Genomic DNA, 11,655 nt, shown 5'->3' with positions numbered 1-11,655 from the left:
TTTATTACAAACAGCTAAATGTAGCACTATTGGTCTTCTGCCACTGCACTGATGCAATGCAGTCCATCTCACATGGTGGAAGAAGGGAAGAAAAGGGAAGAACTGAAAAGCACAAAAGAACATAAAACAGTTTCCAGGCCCTATCTCACTTCAGCTCTGTAAAACCTTTTCATTAAGATGTATTGGGCAGCATCAGGAAAACAAAATCAAATCTTCATGAAAGAAAATGAGGGGTTTTTTGTGCCTGTTTAGTGTCAGCCATGAACATTGGCCATTGCAGAACAGTCAGCCACTGATCCAGAAGAAAAATCTTCAAATAAGAGAGGGGTTAATCTCAACATGAGGCATCCCACAATGATAGTACTTTGATTTGAGACCTTGTATTATAAGGCACATCTGGGAAATATTTAGTGGCTTGACTGACCCTGAGGAAGCTGAGAAATGAGTCAGTGAAACTAAAACACCTGTTATTTATGGACTTAGTTTGTAGCCCAGCTGCAGGTAGAATAAGAAGACTCAATTTCAGTTGCAAATGCAAAGTATTTAAACATTTACTTACACATGCATTAAGTAGATAATAAGCAGTAATCAAATCTATTTATTTCTTTTTCAAAATATCTGGATGCATTTACAATTATAATTAGTTATTCTACAGCACTCTCACACTGTACTACTTACAATACAAAAGGTATTAACACTATAATGTCAATATTAATAAGCAGATCCCTGAGAAAAAAATATGATAGATTTAAAGAAGTAATTAACATGAGACAATCTATGGATACCATTTTAAAAGCCATGTCCCTAGAGTTTGAAACTAGTTTGTAGAATATAATAGAAAATTTTCTTTTTGGAGTAGAGACCATATACCTCTCTTCGTGTTGGCATTGCATCTATCATGCTGTGGAATGTTAAAAGAAAATTCAAAAAATTGTGCAACTGCAGTCTCACGTAGTCAAAAGGGCTGTTTTCACTGATTTGTAAAGGATAAAGTTTTCTGTTCTGTTTTTCTAACTCTGTAGAAGTGTTATACTGAAATGCTAAATGAGTTTTCCAGAAGGCCTATTTCAATATCATAAAAGCATATCCAAAATTATACCGGCACATTTATTATGGAAATAAGCACGGGTAGGAAGCAGTTAAGAAAAATGGGCAAGCCAACTCAGCAAAGCTTAAGCCACTGAGTCCTTCATGAATAATCTAAGTTTCAGATACCTTTTACGTGTATACCCTTTTTGCTTTAACAAAAAAGATAAATTTAAACTACAGAGCTGGGCTGTATTCCATTTCCCCTCTACTGTTCTAAATAAGATATCCAAATTCTTTCCATTTGTCATGGAGAATTAAGGGCATATTTTCATCGTGGATTATATAGTCTCAATTGGTAATATGCCATGTTGTGATGGACCACAAAACATCACATAACCTGGAGCAAATTTCAGATGCATGGAAGAAATTCTAGTTGAACAGCAAACCATGAAAATCTAGGGGAAGCTAGGCCTCTCTGACTACAATTAAAGCATGCAGCAAATTTGTTCCACCAACAGGTTTTCCTGTGTTCAGTGATTGACAAGGTTTGTTCAACTTCTGCAGCACTGTGCGTACTAAAGTTTGTGCATGAAATTATTACCACATATGGATTATACAGACACTTGGCAAACTGAGAATACAAAAGCAATTAAGCAAGTGAGGCGAAACCCAATATATGCCTCTCCTTAGCAGGAGACAATACAAAACTCCAAATCAGTATTTAATTGAATGAATGCAGTATTAGTCCTTTGATAAGCCTCAGAGAAAACATCTTCCATCAATAGGAGTTGCGCCTCCTAACAGTGCTCTGCCACCAGCAGCACCACACCGTGTCCCTAGCTTTTTCCCAGCTCTATGCTAGTGACCAGTTTCTTCTGGGTATTCAGTTCCTTCACCTTTTCTGAGGATCCAGAAAAGTCCTAGGGATGGCTGTGGTTTTGTAATGTAGACTTTCATCCTTAGGATTTTCACTAGAACTACTATAGCAATTAAATCAAAATAATTTTCTTGGTCAGATCGACTCAGGCCAGACTTTGAATCAGTAGTCTCTGCAAGAAAGGTGAAATGTTATTACCAGCTCAGTGGTAGTAAGTTTTCAAAACATCCTAGGTATTTCTAACTCGCTTACTCATGGTACTGTCTGTAATGACACAGGAGGTGTAAAAAGATGCACTTTAAGTAGTTGGTTTCTGAATATTTTGTAGCAACCATCTGTTTCTCCCTGCAAGCTTTATGTACATATAATACCCTCACAACGTCACATCTGATGACTTGTACACATCAATGTTGCGGTAGTTGGGGACAGGGGCAGTCATAATTATAGGCCAGTTTCACGGCCAGATTAATTTTTACTGCAGCCTTGAAGTTTTACTGTGCTTTGATGATGGAGGACCATAATAATCTGCCACAAGTGTTGTCAGATGTCAGTATCGCTGTATTTAGAGCACTGGATTGAATTTGGTACAGTGGCTATTATTGTTACCATGAAACAAGCTTACTGCTTTGTTATTAAGAAGCAAGGAAAAAGCAGAATGTGCCTGACTTCTGAATAACATAGGTACTTTCAAAAGATGCATTCATTTGCAGATTTTCTTAAAGATGATCCTTCATGCAGAGTTCCTATTGCTAGTAATGGCTATTTTTATGCATTTTTTTTTTCCCAAAAGGATAAATACAGCATAGGGGTACATATGTAAACTGAAGATCAACAGAAGTAAAAAAAAAAAAAAAATAATAAAATCACTTCGCTCTGTTACACTTATTATACCTTCACTGAATCTGGGCATAAAGGCTGATGTCTACCCAGAAATACAGTGACTTGAGAACAATTGATCTAGAGAAATGTCGCAGCACTCTCCAAACTACCAAGCTGCAACAAGGTCTTTTACCATCTCATACCAACATACTCTTCATGCCAGTCCCTCTGCTGCCTTCTCCTAGTCTCTCCTCATCCAGGGCGCTCCTTCTCTCTCTCTTCTCTGTTTCTCCTCTCTCTTCCTCGGCTGCTCTCTCTCCATTGCCTCTCAACCACTTAACAGAACCAGCCACAGCTGCACCTTATCTACACTGGCCAACCCGCAGCCCCTGAAGCCAGCCCACAGCTCTATGTTATCAATGTTAATTAACCCAGCTTCATTCCTCTACAGAGAAATGCTAAAGAATGACACAATTAAACTCAATGTGTAGCAGTCCTGAAAATTTGGCCCAATATTTCTGTAGTTGACACATTCAGCATGTAATTAATCCCAAGTGTTTCACCTTTCTCTTCCTGCTTTTTATTATGTACATAGGCTACACCTTGATCTTAGGTGTAGGACAACTGATAACTGGTTCTGAGAGGAATTGTAATCATTATAATAATCATGTCTGTCAGCTTATTTTTTTCCTGATTCTTGCTGCCATTTTAGCCACTGGAAGTAGTCCCAGGTCCTATATTCCCCTAACTCAGAAAAACAATAACAGAAACCAACTCAGTCCATTTCCATACCTTGAGAGTTTTATTGATACCACGCAGACACCATCATTGATGTGAACAGTGTGCACACTGCCTGTGCTCATGACGTGCATCTTCACAAAAAGTCCAAGACATTATGGACGAGTATCACCATTCACTTCCTTACAGTGCCCTGTCTGAGGCATTTTTGTAACAAGCTGTGAAATACCAGTAGTGCGCTAAGAGAATTATAAGAACTCACGACTTTGCACAGGTACTTTTATTTCACTTGATAAAATTCAATTTTTCTTGGTTTTTTCTAGAGATTTTAGCTATTTACCTGCACCTGCTTACTCCTTCTAGCATCTCACATACAGCTTCTCAGCAGACCAGCAGAATTCTTCTCAGACACAGCAGCTGAGTGGGATGTACCAGGAGAAGTTCAGTAACTGCAGCAGCTGTTTGAATAGTGATCAGCATAGGGCAATCTAAGAAAAGCAGGTGATACAGATAATGCATGAAAATCACCAGGTCTTGTAGGCATTTATCGACCAGAAAGACTACCATGCTAGGTGTGATTGAGCAGTGAATAACTAAATTTATGGAATGAACATCGCAAAAAAGGGTGGTTTTTATGATAGAGATATACCCTGGCTTCTATTTTTGAGTCTATAAATACTTTTTGAGTACTGTTGTGGAGTTTTATGAGCACTAATGGATTAATAAGGTTGTGTCACTAACGTGAACACTGACTGCTCAGAGGAAATAAGTAAAGCCTGTATCTTTAGAGAGACAGGACTTAAGAAAGAGATATTGCATTTGGGTTTTTTTTCCCTTGATATTTTGGGGTGTGTGTGTTTTGGTTGGGTTTTTTTTGTTGTTGTTTGGTTTGGTTTTTGGCAGATTAACACACTAGCAGTTGTTCCTGAGGGGCAAGGCTATAGCCTCATAAATCCCTATTTGGATATCAGGACTACTGCTAGGAAAGATCTGTTTGCTATACAAGCAAGTACAGGATGCTTTTCTTATGATAAAAGACAAGAAGAGTCATGGAGTGCATCTCAACAAAGTTGGCTCTCAGTGAAGAAACTATTACTTTTTTTTTTCCTTTTGACTGTTAAATATGGCATAATATATGTGTGAAGCAAAGAGGGAAACCTTATTATCAAGGTAAAGAGTGAGGTTAAATGCTTGATTTTGAACAGCCTGTCAAGATGCTATATAGCTGAAAGCTTCTTTGTAGTTTGTCACAATATATTAATATGTCTTGTACATCCTTCTGCCCCTATTTGACTTGCATAGGGATTTTAAATTACTTCTCAAATGAACATTCTGAATTCTGTAGGAGTTTGCTGGCTTGCTGTCTGATATTTCTGATTTTTGAACATAGATGCATAAATCATTACCCTTTAAAGCTTCTTCTAAAATTTATTGCATTATAATTAACAAGGATCAATTTAATAAAAGCAGGAACACTTTTAGAAACACATTAAATCTAACCAAAATTATTATGACATTTAAGAGCAAAGTGCAAGGTGCTTACTCTTCCAACATCAATCATGTGCCGGTATGGACGGGATTCATTTCACCCCACTATAGCCATCTAAATATAAGTCATCACACCTCATCTACTCACCTATTTTAATATTCCTATTAAATCAGTAGATAGAGACAGGAATCCCCGGGGGCACACCAGCCCATTCTCAGAGAGGTGAAATAAAGACACCTATTTCTTACTGGTAAATATAGATGGAGCTAGATGATGTGAGGTAGGAGCTTCATTTGTTTGTCCACAGGTAAGGATCTTGTGCCACTTGAGGCCACTTATGGTATCCAGGATATCCTTGTAGATGTGACTCAGGATTGACCCACAGAAGACCCTTCCGCAGTACTAGCTGGAGGCGAGACAGGTAGACAGAACTGCATCTACCTGTTGCAGTGCCTAAAAATGCACTAAATATGTGACTGTTGCCTCTGAATTGCATCCAATGACTATAAAGGGAGCTCAGGCACATTTAAGTACCAACACTTACCTGAAAGTATGTATCACTGTCACGCTATCTAAAACTGGCAGGTTTACAGGAGGAAGGAAAACTCAAAACAGACTGAAAGTTTCCCTGTAAGGATACTCAGAAAAATAAGCAGGACAGCATCAAGAGAGGATGTTGCAGGGCCTGGGCCTCTCTTTGTCCCATCTGCCAGCTCTGAGACACATAACATTGAGCTGAAAGTCTAAAACCACCAGCTCTGAAATTATTTCTAGGGAATATGTGCAAGGATGGTTCAGGGAAGACTGAAAAAATGTATTATAAGCAGTGGTTATCACTACTGGTAGAGGTCGATGAAGGCAGACTAGCGAAGTAGCTTGAGATCACTGGCTTGCAAGATACCAGCAATTGCATCAAAAGAGAGCACCACAAAGTAGTTTTGGAAGAACAGCATCCTACAGCTTCAGTTGGCTTTCATTCCTAGCCCAGGAAAGGGTCAAAGACTGTCTTCCTAAACACAAAAATGGGATTGTTAAGAGGACAAAAGGGACATTCATAACTAGAGCAACAGACAGTCTACAAGCAGAGAACTGTTGTGGCTTCCTAGCTTCTCAGGCCAAAGCAAAGTGAACACTATGACTGACCCACACGGTGTTTACTGCATCCCTGTGCCCTGGTCCAAGTACTGCAGGAGAGTAAATTGTTCTTGACTTGAGCAATAGGACTTGAAAACCAAACTTCTGCTTTCTGCAGTCTTTAATTTATGTGCTTATCTAACAAGTTTGCCCTTAATGTAGGCTGACTTGGCACTGGATTGTTTGCAATGATAACTTAAAAAAAAAATTATATTCTTTTGTATTTATTCTCAGGTATGAGTTGCATCAAAGATTCTCTTTATACTTATGCCCCCTGCCTCCCACCACCCTTGCCCTGCTCCTTGAGCACATTTTTCCTAGCCATGGCTGAGATTCCTTCCTCCTGGCTGTTGACAGCTCACCATGATGTTTGGGAACACTCCATTGGTGCAGAAAATGGCATTCAGTCACAAGCTGTGGGCCTGGACTTTCTCCTGTCTTCGCATGCATTCTGGTAGAATAGGTCATATGTCTGTCAAATGGTGTTGCTAGCAATCTCTGTGGTAACCCAGCTGTACAAGTCCTCTCATTATCCAAATGAACATTTCTATTTACTTGCTTATCCTGAAGTTTAGCTTGCGTGGCCCCTGTAAGGATGCCGAGGACTGCTACCAGAGACTGTCCTCAAGTTAAGCCTGAATGTTGTGCCTCCCAGCTGTGCATGTTTGTTTGCAGAGGTGGCAACTGTGCTCACAAGAGTGGGCTAGCAGGAAGGAAAGCCCATTTCTAGCTCATGCCAGCCATTTCAAAGCTGTTCCAGGAGTTCCAGGGACAATGACGCCCTAGGCAGCAGGACTTGTGACATGGGTAATTACTGTCATATATACCCGGGTGACTGTGTATTGTTGCTGAAGGCCCTTTTGGGCAATAAATCTAAGGCAACATTTAGTGAAGGGTTGACCATGCCTACATGTTGACCTACACATTGACAACTGGACTTCCTTGTCTCTTTGAGAACCCAAAAAGATAACCTCTCTAGCACCCCTACAACATGAGCAGGAAGAATAGGAAGCTCCCACAACCTCCATGATTTCACATGATTTCATGCTACACATCAGGAATAAATTACTCTTGAAGAATTAATGTTTTCCCATAAGCCATAGTATTGAGGATTCTGCAGTGTTCCCTTTGTGGTACTCACAAAGATTGTATTCCAGTGCAGCGCCCACCCCAGCAATGGGCACAAGTAACACTGGAGGTTCTGGTTTTCGGATAAGGGTAAAGCCAGGCTTTCTAAATAACCAGATTGTAACCTCAAAAACATATTTTTTTTTAAGGAAAAAATAATATTCATTTAGTTGCCCTGTCATCTTCCAGCTCAAATTTCATTTTTATCTTCTGTAATATATTCTTCATATTTAAATTCTTTCTCCAAGTCCTTTTAGTTTCAGTATCTTAACAGGCACATAGGCATTAAATGTGCTTTTATTTTTTGCTTTATTCTTACCAGAGATGTAAGCGGGAAAAATTATTCCTGTCCATGTCTAAACCTCAAATATTGTTTATTAAACACATGTTGTGTCCCAGTATGGAGATAGATGCACTTCCCTGAGAGGACAAGTGACAACTGTATGTCTGATTTAAGTACATTTGGGATGAGAAGTGCTGTATATCTGTTGCAGCATTATAAAACGTTCATTTAGACTTGGCTTTTTTTAATTTATTGTAGACTCATGTATCAGTATTAGAAGTTGTAAAGCAGTTCAGCATCCATAAGAAGAAAAATACATTGCCAGTTATTACCTCCCTCTCTGGTATTAGATTGTTGAAACAAAGAGGTCTAGTGGAATGTCTGGCTCTTAAAATTATGCAGGTATGTCCCACAGAAGCTTAGCAGTTATGGCAGGGCAGTAATTGTATTTTGCCTGAGAGTTTTTTAAATTATCTGGGCACCAAAAAAATAATGACATTTTTTTAAGTGGTGGATTCAGTTGGGGCTACACAGGTATGAGCAGTCTCTCTTCGTTAGTGTTTATACCATGGCAGTGCCGAGGGACATCAGTGGCAAGCAGGGCCTGATGGTACTTGGCACCGAACAAACAAGGTAGAGTTTGCCCCAAAGAGGTTATAACCTAAATACACAAGTACTGAAAGGCAAGGAGAGCAGCCCCACATCACACAGGAGACTGGGAGCTGGGGCGACAGCCCACTTCTCCGTAAGCTGGAACACCTCTAAATCAGATTGCTTCTCTCCTGAAGTGCTTGTCTTCAAGTCACGGGTGCCTTTCCAGCAGCTAGAGTGTTTTTTTGCTGCAAAACCTTTAATGTTCTGTCTGTGAGGTAGACCATATTGATTTAAAAAACAAAACCAGAAAAAGAGCAAGAAGGGTCTGCGTAGAGCTGTCAAGGTTAAACTTTGAAATGATTAGTCACTTTCTATTGCAGTCCGTGCAAACTACCAGCATTTCTTAAACATTTCTTTTAGCAGTCACTTACTTGAATAATTAACTCCCGTGACCCTGCCTTGTCATTTACTGGTTAACATGGTCAAATGCTATCATTAACTTTCAGCCTTAGCTGTGCTTTCTCATACTTTCCACCCGCTGAATCAAATGCTCAGGCTCAGAGCTCACGTTTCTAAATGCAGAAGCGTGTGGACTCTTCAGAGGCCACCTCTTGCGCAGGCAAGTTGGCTCTGGTGCCACGTTCTCCATGTTTTCCTTGTCTTTTTGGGTCCCTTGTTTCTGGGCAGCCATGTCAGGGAGAGAGCAGAGGTTTACCTCACAGTGGCCTTTCTTTATCAGGAAAGCCAGGAAGCTGCACAAATCCCTGGCATGCATCCACCTTCAGCTTTCTGAGAAGCAGATAGCGTGTCCCAGCCTGTGCTTCATTTAAAGAGGCAGACCATTTGGGGTGAATAGTTAAAGAGCATAGAGCACTGAGGCATCATTTTGCCTGGATTTTTTTCTCCCATCCAAGGAAAAATGCAACCAAAGCAATGGCAGGGACTTTGAAGCTGATTCTGGCTAACAAAGCGATAAGGTCTCCTCAGGGTGTTACTGAGAACTCCTGAGTTCTTCCCTATGGGACCAAATTTTGCAGGTCTTGATTCAATGGGAAATTTTGTCTTGGAGACAAATACAGGGTTTGATCTGAGTGTAAAGTTTGCATTTTGCTTTCCTACTAGGAGTAGGGTGGGAAACAGCAACACAGCAAGCTCCCTCCATCCTCTTGATGCACAGGCAATGGCAAAATGTCATCCACCTCAGAGAAAGATTTATGTTCTTGTCCTTTTAAATCCCTGCCTTACACTACACCATTATCACAATACATAAGGTAATGGCAGGAGTTGAATGAGTCATGGGAGACTTTCACTTAGATTTAATCCAAACTTTAAAAGCTGCCTACTCTGCATTGCCACAGCGTGGCATGTTTTTAAGCTACAGGAAATACGCTGCATTCAGCAACATCACATAATGTTAATGGCTGAATAATCCACCCCGTGGTCCTCAGTGTCAGTGCTATGGGTGACAGGCAGGGTTAAAAACCAAAACTCTGATTATTAATTTTGTCTGTCACTAGCAAAGATAATTATTTGAAAATGGAGGCTATTACAGAGCTTGATTCAGGGAGAAAACCGCCCAACTTTTAAACTTATTGTACTGGAAAACCTTTAAACTGCTCTTCGGTACATTTAAGAATTCCCATGCTCTCTCTGGGAACAAAATCTAAAACAAAATCTAACATGAAGGAAACAGGTTTGCTCTGATGCCAGAAGTGCTCTAATTAATGTATCTGGCTTTCATGGTGATAAATGGGGTCTGTCAGAGGGTAATAATTAATTCTTAATAATGTGAACTTCTCAAGGTCATTTTGCCCTTAGGTTTTTAGAGTTCTCCATAACCAAAACTGTTACTGTAAATAAACAAATCTTGATTTGCTACACATGTGGTACAGGTATGTGTTTGTATTAGTGAGCTCAGCTGCCCTCAGAAGCAGACATGTCGTTTCTGATGCTGTGGCTACTGGCCTCCCACCCTTTGTTTGCACTTACTGTCATGTTGGCTCATACTGTCACTGCAAAGCTACCCACCCTCTTCATAGCCAGGATTGATCCACAGTCTGGGTTTGATGCTGGCAGCCATTGTGTGGGTAAAAGGCATCAGTTCCTCTGCTTTAATATTCTCACCTCTAAAATTAGGGTCTATTTTGTTGCTGGAGGAGCCTACAAAAAGGACATGAAATGTTAAAATGGTGTGTGTGTGTGTTTAAAAGTGATTATAACACCAGGGAGAGAAAAAAAATATTCCACCCCCACCCCCACCCCCCCCACCCCCAAAACACTAATCTCTGTTCTGCATCTGTCTACTCATTTACCCTCTGGTAACACTGTTGGCTCCCCCTTTCTCTACAGTTCCCTCTCTCTCTCATGGAAAAACTGGGCAGGAAGAGGTCATTGAAAACATTCTTGGGGATTGAGGCTACCAGGGCTTGCTGCTGCACAATTACGCAAGCAGATCCTTTTGAAAAAAAACTTTTAAGAAGGAAATAGGCAGCTTACAGTGAACAAGTGAGAACAGTTCTTATTGTAACTGCGTGCCTAGTACTGACTTTCCAGCCTTATACTGTAAATCGGGCTGCGCTAAGGCATAGCTGAGGACATGAAACTGAAGAGAGAAAAAAATATGAGATAGCTATCTTCATGTTCATCATTTTAGCCTTTATTCTGTAATTTAAACTCTTAGTAGAGAAAGCTTGGAATTCTATAAAACATGCATTTAATAGTAAAGAAAACATAGATGTCTAAGCATAGGTGGCAAACACCAAACTTCCACTCGTTGTTACACAAGGGGAACACTTTGGGCTTTTTTGGTTTAGTTTTTGTTTTTAACATGGGATTTTTTTAGGTTTTGGAATGGTGAACTTAAAGCTGAGATAGGTAAACACAGTTATGGTTCCTGAGTAATCCTTCATTGCCAATCAAAGTAATGACTTTCTTTCTCTTGCCCTTTTTCTTTCTCTCTCTCACTTTGATTTATACCCTGGAGTTTTGCTCAGTGATTTTTCAGAAGCTTCAGAGAAGTTAAAATAAACATGTTTAGTGCTGAACAGATTCATCTTCTCTTCATATTTTTCCTCCAGTTCTTTGCCATGTTCACAAAGCTGCCGTGCAGAATCTCTGCCTCTGGATGACAGCCCCTGACATCCTCTGAAACCATAGCTGTCCCACACAGACATGTCCTTTTGGGGCAAGTTTCTTCTGTGGAGGGGAGGCAGTAATGTGCCCTTTAAACTGTCTCCCCTCTGGGTTAGGAAACATGTCTTATCTAGGTCACTGGTCAAGTTATCACATCTGTATGCACAACCATCTAGGCTTGGCTGGAAGTCTGCTGGGGACAGTGGGAGGCTGTGCAGGGACAGGGTCCAGCTGCAAGGGCAGGGGCTGGGTTTGGGAAATACCTCCGCTATTGACTCTGCACGTCACACGTGCACTTCAGGGGAAAATTATATGAAATCTGTAGCTCCTGGCTCTAGCACTTATATATTAATTTCTCCTCTGCTTTTTCAAACTCTACTTTCTGGCTTCATGTTTTACCTATTCAACACAAGTTCACCAAGCTGGCTGAAA

The 11,655-nt window shown here is 40.3% G+C and overlaps 1 long non-coding RNA gene across 2 annotated transcripts in view; it reads right to left on the bottom strand.

Moving 5' to 3' along the window:
* Positions 1–566: 566 nt before the first annotated feature.
* LOC119143672 overlaps positions 567–11,655 on the bottom strand; it is a 31,764-nt gene continuing 20,675 nt past the window's right edge. For both annotated transcript variants that reach the window (XR_005102763.1, XR_005102762.1), the window contains 2 exons: positions 3,804–3,951; positions 567–2,078 (listed from right to left, as the gene is read on the bottom strand). This is a non-coding gene — a long non-coding RNA (uncharacterized LOC119143672). The remainder of the gene's footprint in view (positions 2,079–3,803; positions 3,952–11,655) is intronic.

This window comes from Falco rusticolus, chromosome 2 (assembly GCF_015220075.1).
Source record: "Falco rusticolus isolate bFalRus1 chromosome 2, bFalRus1.pri, whole genome shotgun sequence".
NCBI classification, from domain to species: Eukaryota; Metazoa; Chordata; class Aves; order Falconiformes; family Falconidae; genus Falco; species Falco rusticolus.
This window is presented reverse-complemented; position numbering and strand designations above follow the sequence as displayed.